Raw genomic sequence first — 15,738 nt, 5'->3', positions numbered from 1 at the left:
CAATGGGACACACACAAAATGACACACAGGAATCCGGAAAGGGTGTTTCTGGCCACACAAATGGAGGGACAGAGAAAGACACTGAAGGAACCAAAGAGAGAGAGAGACAGACAGAGCGATTAACACGAGGCAGAGACAGAGACTGAGGGAAAACCGAGACTGCGACAGAAACAGAGAGGGAGGTAGACAGCCAGGGAAACGGAGACTGAGATGAAGAGAGAGACTTGCATGAAGGTGCGTTCTGCTGTGCAAAGAAATTCCCTGTAGTGTAAAGATGTTCCCGGTTATATAAAATTGTTCCCTCCTGTGTAAAGATGATCGCTGCTGTGTGTAGATTTTCCCTGTTGTTTAGAGATTTTGTCTGCTTTGTAAAGATGTCCGCTATTGAGTAATGTGTTTGCTGTTGTGTAAAGGTTCTCCGTGTTGTGTAACGGGCTTCCGTTTTGTGTGAAGGTATTGCCTGTTGTGTAAAGGCCAAGAGCACCATCTGGTGCTGGCGACCCGGCGCTGCAGGAATGCGTTGAGAGAAAGGGTAAGGCCAAGGCTGCTCCAAGTTTGCAGCATTTGCAGCTTATGTTGGTGCGAATAAAGTGTTTTGAAAGTTGTGTTGCAGGTTCTTGTGTTTTTTGCAAGAAGGAAGTTGCTGTAAGTAAAGCATAAATTGTGATAACAAAACCTGACGCACTGAGCCTGAAATTTATCATAATTTAAGAGAAGAGAACAATAGGAAAAATTTGCCCTCCTAATCACAACTTCCCCAGACTAATGGTATGAAAAACACATCTGACTCTCATCCTGAAGTCAGAGTCCAGATCCCCTCCCCACCCTTTTCGTTTGCAGAATGGATCTTCTCTTAACCATGTCTTAATGTAACTTTCGCTGTCTGGATAGGTTCGATTGACAAAAAGATACTGGTGTTAAATTAATTGGATTGCAGCACAGGAACAAATGGGAGGTGCTGTTGAACCGGCAAGATTGGAAGGGCGAACGGGGAAACGACGGAGAGATGACAGCAATGGGGGGCGCGGTCGATAGATTGCAAGAAATGGAAGAAAGAGTAAACGTGGTGCACATCTGAATAAGTGAGAGGCAGCAGGTGTGGGGACGAGTGAGTGAACGGTCTGAATCCAGTTGGTTGGGTGACGGTGTTTGAAGTGTTCGGCCAATTATGTAGCAGAGGAAATTCTGCGATTCGGATCAGCCTGTCAATAGCAACTGAAGGAAAAGGTGACCCAAAACCGGCATGCCTGCCTGGTTTACTGCTGGTGGTGAAGTGACGAAATTTATAAATGTCGCAATATCTGGCAGCGGTGGGATTCGAACCCACGCCCCCGAAGAGACTGGAGCCTTAATCCAGCGCCTTAGACCGCTCGGCCACGCTACCACGTCAGTGCGTTAAGGAATCTGAAACTAGTGACTGGTGATTGAAATGTGGCCTGGCCTTGTAAATAGCAGGGGAAACAAAAGGAAATTAAATTCGTGGACGGCAAACTCACTTCTGATGCAACCCACTATATCAGAAGCAGCTACGTGTTCACAAGGCAACACTAATAAATAAAAGTTTGCTGCAACACACCCATTGTAAATTTCATTCAAAATTTATCCCTGTTGTGTGTTGCAAGCAGGAAGTTGGTGTAAGTAAAGTGTGATAAAATTAAGTGCGTTTGATTGGGGTAGCAATAGAGCATTTTATTGTTGGTGTATATAAGAATGCAACTAGCAGAAGAAGGCTTACGATCAATCGACCTCTGGGTTATGGGACCAGCACGCTTCCGCTGCTACACTCTGCTGTCGGTTAACAAACAATCCCGGCTGGTGCTTAGGTTCCGATGCCCCACAGTGCTGTGTGTTAGCGAGACAAATTTCAGCATCCAGCCTGTGTTGAAAACTATAGCATGGCCCTGAAACCGCCCAGAGACCCGGACCCCGCAGCACCCGTGTTTGCAGGCTGACATGGCTGCACGATGTCACAAGGACACTCTGTATTACGACACCGACAATGGGACACACACAAAATGACACACAGGAATCCGGAAAGGGTGTTTCTGGCCACACAAATGGAGGGACAGAGAAAGACACTGAAGAAACCAAAGAGAGAGAGAGACAGACAGAGCGATTAACACGAGGCAGAGACAGAGACTGAGGGAAAACCGAGACTGCGAGAGAAACAGAGAGGGAGGTAGACAGCCAGGGAAACGGAGACTGAGATGAAGAGAGAGACTTGCATGAAGGTGCGTTCTGCTGTGCAAAGAAATTCCCTGTAGTGTAAAGATGTTCCCGGTTATATAAAATTGTTCCCTCCTGTGTAAAGATGATCGCTGCTGTGTGTAGATTTTCCCTGTTGTTTAGAGATTTTGTCTGCTTTGTAAAGATGTCCGCTATTGAGTAATGTGTTTGCTGTTGTGTAAAGGTTCTCCGTGTTGTGTAACGGGCTTCCGTTTTGTGTGAAGGTATTGCCTGTTGTGTAAAGGCCAAGACCACCATCTGGTGCTGGCGACACGGCGCTGCAGGAATGCGTTGAGAGAAAGGGTAAGGCCAAGGCTGCTCCAAGTTTGCAGCATTTGCAGCTTATGTTGGTGCGAATAAAGTGTTTTGAAAGTTGTGTTGCAGGTTCTTGTGTTTTTTGCAAGAAGGAAGTTGCTGTAAGTAAAGCATAAATTGTGATAACAAAACCTGACGCACTGAGCCTGAAATTTATCATAATTTAAGAGAAGAGAACAATAGGAAAAATTTGCCCTCCTAATCACAACTTCCCCAGACTAATGGTATGAAAAACACATCTGACTCTCATCCTGAAGTCAGAGTCCAGATCCCCTCCCCACCCTTTTCTTTTGCAGAATGGATCTTCTCTTAACCATGTCTTAATGTAACTTTCGCTGTCTGGATAGGTTCGATTGACAAAAAGATACTGGTGTTAAATTAATTGGATTGCAGCACAGGAACAAATGGGAGGTGCTGTTCAACCGGCAAGATTGGAAGGGCGAACGGGGAAACGACGGAGAGATGACAGCAATGGGGGGCGCGGTCGATAGATTGCAAGAAAGAGTAAACGTGGTGCACATCTGAATAAGTGAGAGGCAGCAGGTGTGGGGACGAGTGAGTGAACGGGCTGAATTCAGTTGGTTGGGTGATGATGTTTGTAGTGTTCGGTGCGGGGTTCAGGCCAATTATGGAGCAGAGGAAATTCTGCGATTCGGATCAGCCTGTCAATAGCAACTGAAGGAAACGGTGACCCAAAACCGGCATGCCTGCCTGGTTTACTGCTGGTGGTGAAGCGACGAAATTTATAAATGTCGCAATATCTGGCAGCGGTGGGATTCGAACCCACGCCCCCGAAGAGACTGGAGCCTTAATCCAGCGCCTTAGACCGCTCGGCCACGCTACCACGTCAGTGCATTAAGGAATCTGAAACTAGTGACTGGTGATTGAAATGTGGCCTGGTCTTGTAAATAGCAGGGGAAACGAAAGGAAATTAAATTCGTGGACGGCAAACTCACTTCTGATGCAACCCACTATATCAGAAGCAGCTACGTGTTTACAAGGCAACGCTAATAAATAAAAGTTTGCTGCAACACACCCATTGTAAATTTCATTCAAAATTTATCCCTGTTGTGTGTTGCAAGCAGGAAGTTGGTGTAAGTAAAGTGTGATAAAATTAAGTGCGTTTGATTGGGGTAGCAATAGAGCATTTTATTGTTGGTGTATATAAGAATGCAACTAGCAGAAGAAGGCTTACGATCAATCGACCTCTGGGTTATGGGACCAGCACGCTTCCGCTGCTACACTCTGCTGTCGGTTAACAAACAATCCCGGCTGGTGCTTAGGTTCCGATGCCCCACAGTGCTGTGTGTTAGCGAGACAAATTTCAGCATCCAGCCTGTGTTGAAAACTATAGCATGGCCCTGAAACCGCCCAGAGACCCGGACCCCGCAGCACCCGTGTTTGCAGGCTGACATGGCTGCACGATGTCACAAGGACACTCTGTATTACGACACCGACAATGGGACACACACAAAATGACACACAGGAATCCGGAAAGGGTGTTTCTGGCCACACAAATGGAGGGACAGAGAAAGACACTGAAGGAACCAAAGAGAGAGAGAGACAGACAGAGCGATTAACACGAGGCAGAGACAGAGACTGAGGGAAAACCGAGACTGCGACAGAAACAGAGAGGGAGGTAGACAGCCAGGGAAACGGAGACTGAGATGAAGAGAGAGACTTGCATGAAGGTGCGTTCTGCTGTGCAAAGAAATTCCCTGTAGTGTAAAGATGTTCCCGGTTATATAAAATTGTTCCCTCCTGTGTAAAGATGATCGCTGCTGTGTGTAGATTTTCCCTGTTGTTTAGAGATTTTGTCTGCTTTGTAAAGATGTCCGCTATTGAGTAATGTGTTTGCTGTTGTGTAAAGGTTCTCCGTGTTGTGTAACGGGCTTCCGTTTTGTGTGAAGGTATTGCCTGTTGTGTAAAGGCCAAGAGCACCATCTGGTGCTGGCGACCCGGCGCTGCAGGAATGCGTTGAGAGAAAGGGTAAGGCCAAGGCTGCTCCAAGTTTGCAGCATTTGCAGCTTATGTTGGTGCGAATAAAGTGTTTTGAAAGTTGTGTTGCAGGTTCTTGTGTTTTTTGCAAGAAGGAAGTTGCTGTAAGTAAAGCATAAATTGTGATAACAAAACCTGACGCACTGAGCCTGAAATTTATCATAATTTAAGAGAAGAGAACAATAGGAAAAATTTGCCCTCCTAATCACAACTTCCCCAGACTAATGGTATGAAAAACACATCTGACTCTCATCCTGAAGTCAGAGTCCAGATCCCCTCCCCACCCTTTTCGTTTGCAGAATGGATCTTCTCTTAACCATGTCTTAATGTAACTTTCGCTGTCTGGATAGGTTCGATTGACAAAAAGATACTGGTGTTAAATTAATTGGATTGCAGCACAGGAACAAATGGGAGGTGCTGTTGAACCGGCAAGATTGGAAGGGCGAACGGGGAAACGACGGAGAGATGACAGCAATGGGGGGCGCGGTCGATAGATTGCAAGAAATGGAAGAAAGAGTAAACGTGGTGTACATCTGAATAAGTGAGAGGCAGCAGGTGTGGGGACGAGTGAGTGAACGGTCTGAACTCAGTTGGTTGGGTGACGGTGTTTGTAGTGTTCGGTGCGGGGTTCAGGCCAATTATGGAGCAGAGGAAATTCTGCGATTCGGATCAGCCTGTCAATAGCAACTGAAGGAAAAGGTGACCCAAAACCGGCATGCCTGCCTGGTTTACTGCTGGTGGTGAAGTGACGAAATTTATAAATGTCGCAATATCTGGCAGCGGTGGGATTCGAACCCACGCCCCCGAAGAGACTGGAGCCTTAATCCAGCGCCTTAGACCGCTCGGCCACGCTACCACGTCAGTGCGTTAAGGAATCTGAAACTAGTGACTGGTGATTGAAATGTGGCCTGGCCTTGTAAATAGCAGGGGAAACAAAAGGAAATTAAATTCGTGGACGGCAAACTCACTTCTGATGCAACCCACTATATCAGAAGCAGCTACGTGTTCACAAGGCAACACTAATAAATAAAAGTTTGCTGCAACACACCCATTGTAAATTTCATTCAAAATTTATCCCTGTTGTGTGTTGCAAGCAGGAAGTTGGTGTAAGTAAAGTGTGATAAAATTAAGTGCGTTTGATTGGGGTAGCAATAGAGCATTTTATTGTTGGTGTATATAAGAATGCAACTAGCAGAAGAAGGCTTACGATCAATCGACCTCTGGGTTATGGGACCAGCACGCTTCCGCTGCTACACTCTGCTGTCGGTTAACAAACAATCCCGGCTGGTGCTTAGGTTCCGATGCCCCACAGTGCTGTGTGTTAGCGAGACAAATTTCAGCATCCAGCCTGTGTTGAAAACTATAGCATGGCCCTGAAACCGCCCAGAGACCCGGACCCCGCAGCACCCGTGTTTGCAGGCTGACATGGCTGCACGATGTCACAAGGACACTCTGTATTACGACACCGACAATGGGACACACACAAAATGACACACAGGAATCCGGAAAGGGTGTTTCTGGCCACACAAATGGAGGGACAGAGAAAGACACTGAAGAAACCAAAGAGAGAGAGAGACAGACAGAGCGATTAACACGAGGCAGAGACAGAGACTGAGGGAAAACCGAGACTGCGAGAGAAACAGAGAGGGAGGTAGACAGCCAGGGAAACGGAGACTGAGATGAAGAGAGAGACTTGCATGAAGGTGCGTTCTGCTGTGCAAAGAAATTCCCTGTAGTGTAAAGATGTTCCCGGTTATATAAAATTGTTCCCTCCTGTGTAAAGATGATCGCTGCTGTGTGTAGATTTTCCCTGTTGTTTAGAGATTTTGTCTGCTTTGTAAAGATGTCCGCTATTGAGTAATGTGTTTGCTGTTGTGTAAAGGTTCTCCGTGTTGTGTAACGGGCTTCCGTTTTGTGTGAAGGTATTGCCTGTTGTGTAAAGGCCAAGACCACCATCTGGTGCTGGCGACACGGCGCTGCAGGAATGCGTTGAGAGAAAGGGTAAGGCCAAGGCTGCTCCAAGTTTGCAGCATTTGCAGCTTATGTTGGTGCGAATAAAGTGTTTTGAAAGTTGTGTTGCAGGTTCTTGTGTTTTTTGCAAGAAGGAAGTTGCTGTAAGTAAAGCATAAATTGTGATAACAAAACCTGACGCACTGAGCCTGAAATTTATCATAATTTAAGAGAAGAGAACAATAGGAAAAATTTGCCCTCCTAATCACAACTTCCCCAGACTAATGGTATGAAAAACACATCTGACTCTCATCCTGAAGTCAGAGTCCAGATCCCCTCCCCACCCTTTTCTTTTGCAGAATGGATCTTCTCTTAACCATGTCTTAATGTAACTTTCGCTGTCTGGATAGGTTCGATTGACAAAAAGATACTGGTGTTAAATTAATTGGATTGCAGCACAGGAACAAATGGGAGGTGCTGTTCAACCGGCAAGATTGGAAGGGCGAACGGGGAAACGACGGAGAGATGACAGCAATGGGGGGCGCGGTCGATAGATTGCAAGAAAGAGTAAACGTGGTGCACATCTGAATAAGTGAGAGGCAGCAGGTGTGGGGACGAGTGAGTGAACGGGCTGAATTCAGTTGGTTGGGTGATGATGTTTGTAGTGTTCGGTGCGGGGTTCAGGCCAATTATGGAGCAGAGGAAATTCTGCGATTCGGATCAGCCTGTCAATAGCAACTGAAGGAAACGGTGACCCAAAACCGGCATGCCTGCCTGGTTTACTGCTGGTGGTGAAGCGACGAAATTTATAAATGTCGCAATATCTGGCAGCGGTGGGATTCGAACCCACGCCCCCGAAGAGACTGGAGCCTTAATCCAGCGCCTTAGACCGCTCGGCCACGCTACCACGTCAGTGCATTAAGGAATCTGAAACTAGTGACTGGTGATTGAAATGTGGCCTGGTCTTGTAAATAGCAGGGGAAACGAAAGGAAATTAAATTCGTGGACGGCAAACTCACTTCTGATGCAACCCACTATATCAGAAGCAGCTACGTGTTTACAAGGCAACGCTAATAAATAAAAGTTTGCTGCAACACACCCATTGTAAATTTCATTCAAAATTTATCCCTGTTGTGTGTTGCAAGCAGGAAGTTGGTGTAAGTAAAGTGTGATAAAATTAAGTGCGTTTGATTGGGGTAGCAATAGAGCATTTTATTGTTGGTGTATATAAGAATGCAACTAGCAGAAGAAGGCTTACGATCAATCGACCTCTGGGTTATGGGACCAGCACGCTTCCGCTGCTACACTCTGCTGTCGGTTAACAAACAATCCCGGCTGGTGCTTAGGTTCCGATGCCCCACAGTGCTGTGTGTTAGCGAGACAAATTTCAGCATCCAGCCTGTGTTGAAAACTATAGCATGGCCCTGAAACCGCCCAGAGACCCGGACCCCGCAGCACCCGTGTTTGCAGGCTGACATGGCTGCACGATGTCACAAGGACACTCTGTATTACGACACCGACAATGGGACACACACAAAATGACACACAGGAATCCGGAAAGGGTGTTTCTGGCCACACAAATGGAGGGACAGAGAAAGACACTGAAGGAACCAAAGAGAGAGAGAGACAGACAGAGCGATTAACACGAGGCAGAGACAGAGACTGAGGGAAAACCGAGACTGCGACAGAAACAGAGAGGGAGGTAGACAGCCAGGGAAACGGAGACTGAGATGAAGAGAGAGACTTGCATGAAGGTGCGTTCTGCTGTGCAAAGAAATTCCCTGTAGTGTAAAGATGTTCCCGGTTATATAAAATTGTTCCCTCCTGTGTAAAGATGATCGCTGCTGTGTGTAGATTTTCCCTGTTGTTTAGAGATTTTGTCTGCTTTGTAAAGATGTCCGCTATTGAGTAATGTGTTTGCTGTTGTGTAAAGGTTCTCCGTGTTGTGTAACGGGCTTCCGTTTTGTGTGAAGGTATTGCCTGTTGTGTAAAGGCCAAGAGCACCATCTGGTGCTGGCGACCCGGCGCTGCAGGAATGCGTTGAGAGAAAGGGTAAGGCCAAGGCTGCTCCAAGTTTGCAGCATTTGCAGCTTATGTTGGTGCGAATAAAGTGTTTTGAAAGTTGTGTTGCAGGTTCTTGTGTTTTTTGCAAGAAGGAAGTTGCTGTAAGTAAAGCATAAATTGTGATAACAAAACCTGACGCACTGAGCCTGAAATTTATCATAATTTAAGAGAAGAGAACAATAGGAAAAATTTGCCCTCCTAATCACAACTTCCCCAGACTAATGGTATGAAAAACACATCTGACTCTCATCCTGAAGTCAGAGTCCAGATCCCCTCCCCACCCTTTTCGTTTGCAGAATGGATCTTCTCTTAACCATGTCTTAATGTAACTTTCGCTGTCTGGATAGGTTCGATTGACAAAAAGATACTGGTGTTAAATTAATTGGATTGCAGCACAGGAACAAATGGGAGGTGCTGTTGAACCGGCAAGATTGGAAGGGCGAACGGGGAAACGACGGAGAGATGACAGCAATGGGGGGCGCGGTCGATAGATTGCAAGAAATGGAAGAAAGAGTAAACGTGGTGTACATCTGAATAAGTGAGAGGCAGCAGGTGTGGGGACGAGTGAGTGAACGGTCTGAACTCAGTTGGTTGGGTGACGGTGTTTGTAGTGTTCGGTGCGGGGTTCAGGCCAATTATGGAGCAGAGGAAATTCTGCGATTCGGATCAGCCTGTCAATAGCAACTGAAGGAAAAGGTGACCCAAAACCGGCATGCCTGCCTGGTTTACTGCTGGTGGTGAAGCGACGAAATTTATAAATGTCGCAATATCTGGCAGCGGTGGGATTCGAACCCACGCCCCCGAAGAGACTGGAGCCTTAATCCAGCGCCTTAGACCGCTCGGCCACGCTAACACGTCAGTGCGCTAAGGAATCTGAAACTAGTGACTGGTGATTAAAATGTGGCCTGGTCTTGTAAATAGCAGGGGAAACAAAAGGAAATTAAATTCGTGGACGGCAAACTCACTTCTGATGCAACCCACTATATCAGAAGCAGCTACGTGTTCACAAGGCAACACTAATAAATAAAAGTTTGCTGCAACACACCCATTGTAAATTTCATTCAAAATTTATCCCTCTTGTGTGTTGCAAGCAGGAAGTTGGTGTAAGTAAAGTGTGATAAAATTAAGTGCGTTGGATTGGGGTAGCAATAGAGCATTTTATTGTTGGTGTATATAAGAATGCAACTAGCAGAAGAAGGCTTACGATCAATCGACCTCTGGGTTATGGGACCAGCACGCTTCCGCTGCTACACTCTGCTGTCGGTTAGCAAACAATCCCGGCTGGTGCTTAGGTTCCGATGCCCCACAGTGCTGTGTGTTAGCGAGACAAATTTCAGCATCCAGCCTGTGTTGAAAACTATAGCATGGCCCTGAAACCGCCCAGAGACCCGGACCCCGCAGCACCCGTGTTTGCAGGCTGACATGGCTGCACGATGTCACAAGGACACTCTGTATTACGACACCGACAATGGGACACACACAAAATGACACACAGGAATCCGGAAAGGGTGTTTCTGGCCACACAAATGGAGGGACAGAGAAAGACACTGAAGGAACCAAAGAGAGAGAGAGACAGACAGAGCGATTAACACGAGGCAGAGACAGAGACTGAGGGAAAACCGAGACTGCGACAGAAACAGAGAGGGAGGTAGACAGCCAGGGAAACGGAGACTGAGATGAAGAGAGAGACTTGCATGAAGGTGCGTTCTGCTGTGCAAAGAAATTCCCTGTAGTGTAAAGATGTTCCCGGTTATATAAAATTGTTCCCTCCTGTGTAAAGATGATCGCTGCTGTGTGTAGATTTTCCCTGTTGTTTAGAGATTTTGTCTGCTTTGTAAAGATGTCCGCTATTGAGTAATGTGTTTCCTGTTGTGTAAAGGTTCTCCGTGTTGTGTAACGGGCTTCCGTTTTGTGTGAAGGTATTGCCTGTTGTGTAAAGGCCAAGAGCACCATCTGGTGCTGGCGACACGGCGCTGCAGGAATGCGTTGAGAGAAAGGGTAAGGCCAAGGCTGCTCCAAGTTTGCAGCATTTGCAGCTTATGTTGGTGCGAATAAAGTGTTTTGAAAGTTGTGTTGCAGGTTCTTGTGTTTTTTGCAAGAAGGAAGTTGCTGTAAGTAAAGCATAAATTGTGATAACAAAACCTGACGCACTGAGCCTGAAATTTATCATAATTTAAGAGAAGAGAACAATAGGAAAAATTTGCCCTCCTAATCACAACTTCCCCAGACTAATGGTATGAAAAACACATCTGACTCTCATCCTGAAGTCAGAGTCCAGATCCCCTCCCCACCCTTTTCTTTTGCAGAATGGATCTTCTCTTAACCATGTCTTAATGTAACTTTCGCTGTCTGGATAGGTTCGATTGACAAAAAGATACTGGTGTTAAATTAATTGGATTGCAGCACAGGAACAAATGGGAGGTGCTGTTCAACCGGCAAGATTGGAAGGGCGAACGGGGAAACGACGGAGAGATGACAGCAATGGGGGGCGCGGTCGATAGATTGCAAGAAAGAGTAAACGTGGTGCACATCTGAATAAGTGAGAGGCAGCAGGTGTGGGGACGAGTGAGTGAACGGGCTGAATTCAGTTGGTTGGGTGACGGTGTTTGTAGTGTTCGGTGCGGGGTTCAGGCCAATTATGGAGCAGAGGAAATTCTGCGATTCGGATCAGCCTGTCAATAGCAACTGAAGGAAACGGTGACCCAAAACCGGCATGCCTGCCTGGTTTACTGCTGGTGGTGAAGCGACGAAATTTATAAATGTCGCAATATCTGGCAGCGGTGGGATTCGAACCCACGCCCCCGAAGAGACTGGAGCCTTAATCCAGCGCCTTAGACCGCTCGGCCACGCTACCATGTCAGTGCGCTACGGGATCTGAAACTAGTGACTGGTGATTGAAATGTGGCCTGGTCTTGTAAATAGCAGGGGAAACAAAAGGAAATTAAATTCGTGGACGGCAAACTCACTTCTGATGCAACCCACTATATCAGAAGCAGCTACGTGTTCACAAGGCAACGCTAATAAATAAAAGTTTGCTGCAACACACCCATTGTAAATTTCATTCAAAATTTATCCCTGTTGTGTGTTGCAAGCAGGGAGTTGGTGTAAGTAAAGTGTGATAAACTTACACTTGCTACCCCGTTTGATTGGGGTAGCAATAGAGCATTTTATTGTTGGTGTATATAAGAATGCAACTAGCAGAAGAAGGCTTACGATCAATCGACCTCTGGGTTATGGGACCAGCACGCTTCCGCTGCTACACTCTGCTGTCGGTTAACAAACAATCCCGGCTGGTGCTTAGGTTCCGATGCCCCACAGTGCTGTGTGTTAGCGAGACAAATTTCAGCATCCAGCCTGTGTTGAAAACTATAGCATGGCCCTGAAACCGCCCAGAGACCCGGACCCCGCAGCACCCGTGTTTGCAGGCTGACATGGCTGCACGATGTCACAAGGACACTCTGTATTACGACACCGACAATGGGACACACACAAAATGACACACAGGAATCCGGAAAGGGTGTTTCTGGCCACACAAATGGAGGGACAGAGAAAGACACTGAAGAAACCAAAGAGAGAGAGAGACAGACAGAGCGATTAACACGAGGCAGAGACAGAGACTGAGGGAAAACCGAGACTGCGAGAGAAACAGAGAGGGAGGTAGACAGCCAGGGAAACGGAGACTGAGATGAAGAGAGAGACTTGCATGAAGGTGCGTTCTGCTGTGCAAAGAAATTCCCTGTAGTGTAAAGATGTTCCCGGTTATATAAAATTGTTCCCTCCTGTGTAAAGATGATCGCTGCTGTGTGTAGATTTTCCCTGTTGTTTAGAGATTTTGTCTGCTTTGTAAAGATGTCCGCTATTGAGTAATGTGTTTGCTGTTGTGTAAAGGTTCTCCGTGTTGTGTAACGGGCTTCCGTTTTGTGTGAAGGTATTGCCTGTTGTGTAAAGGCCAAGAGCACCATCTGGTGCTGGCGACACGGCGCTGCAGGAATGCGTTGAGAGAAAGGGTAAGGCCAAGGCTGCTCCAAGTTTGCAGCATTTGCAGCTTATGTTGGTGCGAATAAAGTGTTTTGAAAGTTGTGTTGCAGGTTCTTGTGTTTTTTGCAAGAAGGAAGTTGCTGTAAGTAAAGCATAAATTGTGATAACAAAACCTGACGCACTGAGCCTGAAATTTATCATAATTTAAGAGAAGAGAACAATAGGAAAAATTTGCCCTCCTAATCACAACTTCCCCAGACTAATGGTATGAAAAACACATCTGACTCTCATCCTGAAGTCAGAGTCCAGATCCCCTCCCCACCCTTTTCTTTTGCAGAATGGATCTTCTCTTAACCATGTCTTAATGTAACTTTCGCTGTCTGGATAGGTTCGATTGACAAAAAGATACTGGTGTTAAATTAATTGGATTGCAGCACAGGAACAAATGGGAGGTGCTGTTCAACCGGCAAGATTGGAAGGGCGAACGGGGAAACGACGGAGAGATGACAGCAATGGGGGGCGCGGTCGATAGATTGCAAGAAAGAGTAAACGTGGTGCACATCTGAATAAGTGAGAGGCAGCAGGTGTGGGGACGAGTGAGTGAACGGGCTGAATTCAGTTGGTTGGGTGATGATGTTTGTAGTGTTCGGTGCGGGGTTCAGGCCAATTATGGAGCAGAGGAAATTCTGCGATTCGGATCAGCCTGTCAATAGCAACTGAAGGAAACGGTGACCCAAAACCGGCATGCCTGCCTGGTTTACTGCTGGTGGTGAAGCGACGAAATTTATAAATGTCGCAATATCTGGCAGCGGTGGGATTCGAACCCACGCCCCCGAAGAGACTGGAGCCTTAATCCAGCGCCTTAGACCGCTCGGCCACGCTACCACGTCAGTGCATTAAGGAATCTGAAACTAGTGACTGGTGATTGAAATGTGGCCTGGTCTTGTAAATAGCAGGGGAAACGAAAGGAAATTAAATTCGTGGACGGCAAACTCACTTCTGATGCAACCCACTATATCAGAAGCAGCTACGTGTTTACAAGGCAACGCTAATAAATAAAAGTTTGCTGCAACACACCCATTGTAAATTTCATTCAAAATTTATCCCTGTTGTGTGTTGCAAGCAGGAAGTTGGTGTAAGTAAAGTGTGATAAAATTAAGTGCGTTTGATTGGGGTAGCAATAGAGCATTTTATTGTTGGTGTATATAAGAATGCAACTAGCAGAAGAAGGCTTACGATCAATCGACCTCTGGGTTATGGGACCAGCACGCTTCCGCTGCTACACTCTGCTGTCGGTTAACAAACAATCCCGGCTGGTGCTTAGGTTCCGATGCCCCACAGTGCTGTGTGTTAGCGAGACAAATTTCAGCATCCAGCCTGTGTTGAAAACTATAGCATGGCCCTGAAACCGCCCAGAGACCCGGACCCCGCAGCACCCGTGTTTGCAGGCTGACATGGCTGCACGATGTCACAAGGACACTCTGTATTACGACACCGACAATGGGACACACACAAAATGACACACAGGAATCCGGAAAGGGTGTTTCTGGCCACACAAATGGAGGGACAGAGAAAGACACTGAAGGAACCAAAGAGAGAGAGAGACAGACAGAGCGATTAACACGAGGCAGAGACAGAGACTGAGGGAAAACCGAGACTGCGACAGAAACAGAGAGGGAGGTAGACAGCCAGGGAAACGGAGACTGAGATGAAGAGAGAGACTTGCATGAAGGTGCGTTCTGCTGTGCAAAGAAATTCCCTGTAGTGTAAAGATGTTCCCGGTTATATAAAATTGTTCCCTCCTGTGTAAAGATGATCGCTGCTGTGTGTAGATTTTCCCTGTTGTTTAGAGATTTTGTCTGCTTTGTAAAGATGTCCGCTATTGAGTAATGTGTTTGCTGTTGTGTAAAGGTTCTCCGTGTTGTGTAACGGGCTTCCGTTTTGTGTGAAGGTATTGCCTGTTGTGTAAAGGCCAAGAGCACCATCTGGTGCTGGCGACCCGGCGCTGCAGGAATGCGTTGAGAGAAAGGGTAAGGCCAAGGCTGCTCCAAGTTTGCAGCATTTGCAGCTTATGTTGGTGCGAATAAAGTGTTTTGAAAGTTGTGTTGCAGGTTCTTGTGTTTTTTGCAAGAAGGAAGTTGCTGTAAGTAAAGCATAAATTGTGATAACAAAACCTGACGCACTGAGCCTGAAATTTATCATAATTTAAGAGAAGAGAACAATAGGAAAAATTTGCCCTCCTAATCACAACTTCCCCAGACTAATGGTATGAAAAACACATCTGACTCTCATCCTGAAGTCAGAGTCCAGATCCCCTCCCCACCCTTTTCGTTTGCAGAATGGATCTTCTCTTAACCATGTCTTAATGTAACTTTCGCTGTCTGGATAGGTTCGATTGACAAAAAGATACTGGTGTTAAATTAATTGGATTGCAGCACAGGAACAAATGGGAGGTGCTGTTGAACCGGCAAGATTGGAAGGGCGAACGGGGAAACGACGGAGAGATGACAGCAATGGGGGGCGCGGTCGATAGATTGCAAGAAATGGAAGAAAGAGTAAACGTGGTGCACATCTGAATAAGTGAGAGGCAGCAGGTGTGGGGACGAGTGAGTGAACGGTCTGAATCCAGTTGGTTGGGTGACGGTGTTTGAAGTGTTCGGCCAATTATGTAGCAGAGGAAATTCTGCGATTCGGATCAGCCTGTCAATAGCAACTGAAGGAAAAGGTGACCCAAAACCGGCATGCCTGCCTGGTTTACTGCTGGTGGTGAAGTGACGAAATTTATAAATGTCGCAATATCTGGCAGCGGTGGGATTCGAACCCACGCCCCCGAAGAGACTGGAGCCTTAATCCAGCGCCTTAGACCGCTCGGCCACGCTACCACGTCAGTGCGTTAAGGAATCTGAAACTAGTGACTGGTGATTGAAATGTGGCCTGGCCTTGTAAATAGCAGGGGAAACAAAAGGAAATTAAATTCGTGGACGGCAAACTCACTTCTGATGCAACCCACTATATCAGAAGCAGCTACGTGTTCACAAGGCAACACTAATAAATAAAAGTTTGCTGCAACACACCCATTGTAAATTTCATTCAAAATTTATCCCTGTTGTGTGTTGCAAGCAGGAAGTTGGTGTAAGTAAAGTGTGATAAAATTAAGTGCGTTTGATTGGGGTAGCAATAGAGCATTTTATTGTTGGTGTATATAAG

At 46.5% G+C, this 15,738-nt stretch overlaps 7 non-coding genes across 7 annotated transcripts; all 7 read right to left on the bottom strand.

Annotated features, from left to right (window-relative positions):
• Positions 1 to 1,302: 1,302 nt before the first annotated feature.
• trnal-aag (transfer RNA leucine (anticodon AAG)) lies at positions 1,303 to 1,384 on the bottom strand. Its single transcript has one exon. It is a non-coding gene; the product is annotated as a tRNA-Leu (tRNA).
• Positions 1,385 to 3,303: 1,919 nt separating this feature from the next.
• On the bottom strand, positions 3,304 to 3,385 carry trnal-aag (transfer RNA leucine (anticodon AAG)). The gene has a single exon. It is a non-coding gene; the product is annotated as a tRNA-Leu (tRNA).
• A 1,928-nt stretch (positions 3,386 to 5,313) lies between these two features.
• trnal-aag (transfer RNA leucine (anticodon AAG)) lies at positions 5,314 to 5,395 on the bottom strand. Its single transcript has one exon. It is a non-coding gene; the product is annotated as a tRNA-Leu (tRNA).
• Positions 5,396 to 7,314: 1,919 nt separating this feature from the next.
• On the bottom strand, positions 7,315 to 7,396 carry trnal-aag (transfer RNA leucine (anticodon AAG)). The gene has a single exon. It is a non-coding gene; the product is annotated as a tRNA-Leu (tRNA).
• Positions 7,397 to 11,325: 3,929 nt separating this feature from the next.
• On the bottom strand, positions 11,326 to 11,407 carry trnal-aag (transfer RNA leucine (anticodon AAG)). Its single transcript has one exon. It is a non-coding gene; the product is annotated as a tRNA-Leu (tRNA).
• Positions 11,408 to 13,334: 1,927 nt separating this feature from the next.
• trnal-aag (transfer RNA leucine (anticodon AAG)) lies at positions 13,335 to 13,416 on the bottom strand. The gene has a single exon. It is a non-coding gene; the product is annotated as a tRNA-Leu (tRNA).
• A 1,915-nt stretch (positions 13,417 to 15,331) lies between these two features.
• trnal-aag (transfer RNA leucine (anticodon AAG)) lies at positions 15,332 to 15,413 on the bottom strand. The gene has a single exon. It is a non-coding gene; the product is annotated as a tRNA-Leu (tRNA).
• Between the last annotated feature and the right edge of the window lie 325 nt (positions 15,414 to 15,738).

This window comes from Somniosus microcephalus, unplaced genomic scaffold, assembly GCF_052327205.1.
Source record: "Somniosus microcephalus isolate GS21.2 unplaced genomic scaffold, FLI_Smic_1.0 unresolved_chr9, whole genome shotgun sequence".
Lineage (NCBI taxonomy): Eukaryota > Metazoa > Chordata > Chondrichthyes > Squaliformes > Somniosidae > Somniosus > Somniosus microcephalus.
Note: the sequence above shows the minus strand (reverse complement) of the source record. Positions and strands in the feature narration are given on the sequence as shown.